Genomic DNA, 4,490 nt, shown 5'->3' on the forward strand with positions numbered 1-4,490 from the left:
TGTCTGTTCTTATATATGTACTCTTTCTCAACTGGCTATTGTACACTGTTCCAGAATTATGTTTTGTGAAAAGGAGAAAGAAAGAAAGAAAGAAAGAAAGAAAGAAAGAAAGAAAGAAAGAAAGAAAGAAAGAAAGAAAAGAGGAGAGGAGAGGAGAGGAGAGGAGAGGAGAGAAGAGAAGAGAAGAGAAGAGAAGAGAAGAGAAGAGAAGAGAAGAGAAGGAACAACTGTAATCATGGGTAACAATAGAGAGAGATGGGCAGTATTCATACAATCTTGAATTAACTCTTCAAGTTCACACACCATACTATAAACAAATGGCTGAAATCACATTATGCCAAAGTTAGCACTAGCCAAATTTAGTACCTTACGCGAAGGCACCTCCTGACTCTCATATCTCTGATTAAACATCTGGTAAGAACAAACCTGTTTTCTTTATTTATTCCTGAAAATATGTTCTTTTTTCCCATCTGCACTTACATTTAAATGTTCCAACATTGATAATCTATCTATCTATCTATCTATCTATCTATCTATCTATCTATCTATCTATCTATCTATCTATCTATCTATCATCTTTATATGTACCGTATATACTTGAGTATAAGCCGACTCGAGTATAAGCCGAGACCCCTAATTTTACCCCCCAAAACTGGAAAAAGTTCTTGACTCAAGTATAAGCCGAGGCTGGGATCCGCTGAGTGGCTTTCAGCACTGGAGAAAATGCAAAATCGCTCGAGACCAAACTTGAAGGAATCAGCTGCCGGTAGGAGCGAGGCGATCCGTGCGGTCCCGTGACAGCCATTCGGGCAAGCAACGCGAAGAGCGGCAGGGCTTTATTTTTGCACCGTGGAGCTCCCCCTCCCCCTCCTCCCAAACTCCCCCTCTCTCCCCCTTCCCCCCCACTTCCCAGAGCTGAATACAGGGTATTAACCGGCGGCGGAGGCTTGCAGAACGGCGGATCGAGCCTCTGTCGCCGGCGGCTGGATCCGCGCTCCGCAAGCCTCTGCCGCTGGCGGAGGCTGGATCCGTGCTCCACAAGCCTCCGCCGGCGGCAGAGGCTTGCGGAGCGCGGATCCAGCCGGCGGCAGAGGCTTGCGGAGCGCGGATCCAGTGGGGGGGAAAAGCCCTTTAGCAGGATTTGCCTGCATGTCTCAAGTGCTACCTAATGTGCTTTCAGCCTCAGTCGGCCACTCCACATTGTAATCACGAAGGTAGCTCTCTAACGGAAAGGAAAGGGAAGGAAAGGAAAGGAAAGGAAAGGAAAGGAAAGGAAAGCCCACCATCTCTCCTCTGCCGCTCGCTCTCGCCGCTCCAGCCCTGGCGAGCCAAAGAGACGAAAGGCCCCGAGCGATAGGAAGGGGATCTCTGCCCTAGAGCGGGAGGGGGGAGGGAAAGGGGGGGAGGAAAGGCCCGATCGCTTTGTGTTGAGCTGGTTCAGCTCAGCCGGACTAGGCGGGGCTGCGGCTCCCAGCTGATGCCGCTGCCGCCATCCAAGTCCGGCTGGCAAGAACTTTTTTTCTCCCCGCCCCGCAGTGACGAGTAAAGCGCGACTTACTTCCTCCTCCGTGCCCACGTCGCCTTCTCGCCCAACAATCCCAAGTAAGGGGCGGCCTCAGAAAGGGGCTCTAACTTTCCCCTACCGCTCGAACTTATCTTGGAGAGGAAGGCAAAATCGGGAGAGGGAAGAAGAGCGAGGACTGGAGCAGCGCTTGCCCGGCTTCTCTCCCCTGCAGGGAGTGGCGGGGTCGGTTCCGCCTCCACCATGTTCTCTCTCGAGAGCCTTGTCCCACCCGCAAAGCACCAGCGCCGCCGCCGCCGCCCCCTTCCTAGCCAGCCCTCAGCCGCTTCACAAGCACCCGTTGCCGGCCCAGTTCTATCAGACCCGCGCGGCGCCGCACGTACTCCGTTTACACGGCCCCCGTACTTCCCCCACACATCCCTTCTCCCGCCTCCTTCCCATAACGGCCTCTACCTACCGGACGGCGCCTCAGCTCCCCGTGTCCGCCGCCGCCGCCGCCGCCACCCTGACCAAACCCTCTCTGCCTGCGCGCACCCTCCCTCCCTCCCTCCCTCCCTCCCTCCCTCCTTCCTCTCTGTCTCTAGCTGGGCGAGGCTTCCAGCCGTCGCCGTGACGCTGCACGCCCAGCTTCTCTCTGATTTCCCTGGCCCAGTCCAGTGATGCTTGAGAGGAAAAAAAAAGCGAGCGGGCGGGCAAGGGGGGGAGGGAAAGGCGAGAATGACCGCTTTGTGTTACCTGCCATGAAACCAGTCCTTGCAGGTGTCGCACTCTATCATGAAGCGGGTTACATCGTAGGGCAGCCAGGCAGCGGAAAGAAGCAGGCAGGCAGGGCGCGGATGTCCGGAGACCTGCCAACGTTTGGGGAGGTTTGGGGAGGTGCGCGCGCACCTCCCCAAACCTCCCCAAACTTCGGCAGGTCTCCGGACGGCGGCGGCTTGGGAGAGGTGCGCGCGATCCCGGAAGCACCGAAGCCTCGGCCGCGCGCAAGTCCTCGGTAAGTTCTTTTTTTTTGTTCACTGGAGTATAAGCCGAAGTGGATTTTTTCAGCCCAAAAAGTGGGCTGAAAAATTCGGCTTATACTCAAGTATATATGGTATTTATCATTCTCTCTCATCTCTATCTATCTATCTATCTATCTATCTATCTATCTATCTATCTATCTATCTATCTACCTACCTACCTACCTATCTGTTAAGTCGTGGGCTCTTGGGAGCAGGAATGATGACACGAGGCTGAGTACAGGATAACTCATACTTTCATTCTTGCTGGAACTGTACTGGAACTTAACTGCAACCACCCACAATATATAGTCTAGCCCCTAGGCGGCAGCCAATAGATTTGAACCCACTCAAGCCGTCTGGGGCTAGCCAATTGCAGGAGAGGAGATAGCAAGTCTGGAATACTGGAGAGCCATTAGATGCTCCAGTAACGCACGTGGTGTATCACCACAAGCCCAGTATATAACACTACCTATCTATCATCTATCTATCTATCTATCTATCTATCTATCTATCTATCTATCTATCTATCTATCTATCATCTCTATGTATTTATCTATCATTCTCTCTCATCCATATCTATTATCTATCTGTCTGTCTGTCTGTCTGTCTATCTATCTATCTATCTATCTATCTATCTATCTATCTATCTATCTATCATTATCCATCGATCATCTATCTCTATATCTCCATTGTTAAGCAGGGAAAACCCCTAGAAGTTTATTTGTTTAAAAAGCTGATACAATTTAGGTTCTTTGGAAAAAGATGAATTGGAGAAAGGATGTTGATCCTCTTTTTTTCTAAAGGCCTAGTACCATCTCTTATTCATCCCTGTTGCAAAAGGATGGTAGCACCACCAATTTACACTTCTAAACGATCTAGAGAAATCTCATAACCCACCTTGTTTTAAAATGCTCCTGTCTCACCTGGCACCGTCTCTGTATGTCAATTAAGGAAGCCAAGCGTCCAGAGGGAGATCAAGGGATGGTTGTTACCAGCCGGGAAGAAAACAACAGGAAATACCAGAAGTGCTTCCATGCAGTGGCAAAGAGCTTCCAGAAATTGCTGGAGGCTTTCACACATTGCCAAGCATCTGTGTCAGCATGAGGACTAGAAGCTTTTTTGTTGTTGTTGTTAAATGACAGCTGGTGAATTCCATTCTGTTCCGTTGTGGGTGATGGCAGAAAGGAGTGACAGATTTTTTTTTCTCCCTTCCAATATGCCTCTGCAGTTGCTGTAATCCAAATGGTTGCTGTAAGAAATAGCCTTAATAACAGAGGACCAACATTCTCATTTTGAAGAAGAGCTGACATTTACATCTATGTTGGTGTTAGATGAGATTCCTCCCTGTGCTATGTTGTTTTAGTGAAATCTTAAACACACTATCAACAATCAAGCGTTGCTACTGAATAAGCAAACCCAACCTCATACCTTTGCCTAACATGCAAGTAATTCATAAAGGTAAACGTAAAGTTTCCTCCGCACATGCGTGCTAGTCGTTTCCAACTCTAGGGGCCGGTGCTCATCTCCGTTTCAAAGCCGAAGAGCCAGCGCTTGTCCGAGGACGTCTCCATGGTCATGTGGCCGGCATGACTAGATGCCAAAGGCACACGGAACACTGTTACCTTCCCACCGTAGTGGTCCCTATTTTTCTACTTGCATTTTTTACGTGCTTTCGAACTGCTAGGTTGGCAGAAGCTGGGATGAGCAACAGGCGCTCACTCTGTTACGCGCCACTCGGGATTCGACCCACCAAACTGCCGACCTTCCGATCGACAAGCTCAGCATCCTAACCCACTGAGCCACCGCGTCCCATAAGTAATTCATAGATGCCCTTTATTGAAGGTTTTTATTATGCATTTATATCAGCCAAGGAAAGAAACAAGTAGAACCTAAAACAACTCAGGACACAAGGGCCAAGCTCAAATACTTTGGACACATTATGCAAAGACCCAGCTCTCCGGAGGAGT

This window comes from Vipera berus, assembly GCF_964194415.1.
Source record: "Vipera berus genome assembly, chromosome: Z".
Classification (NCBI taxonomy): domain Eukaryota; kingdom Metazoa; phylum Chordata; class Lepidosauria; order Squamata; family Viperidae; genus Vipera; species Vipera berus.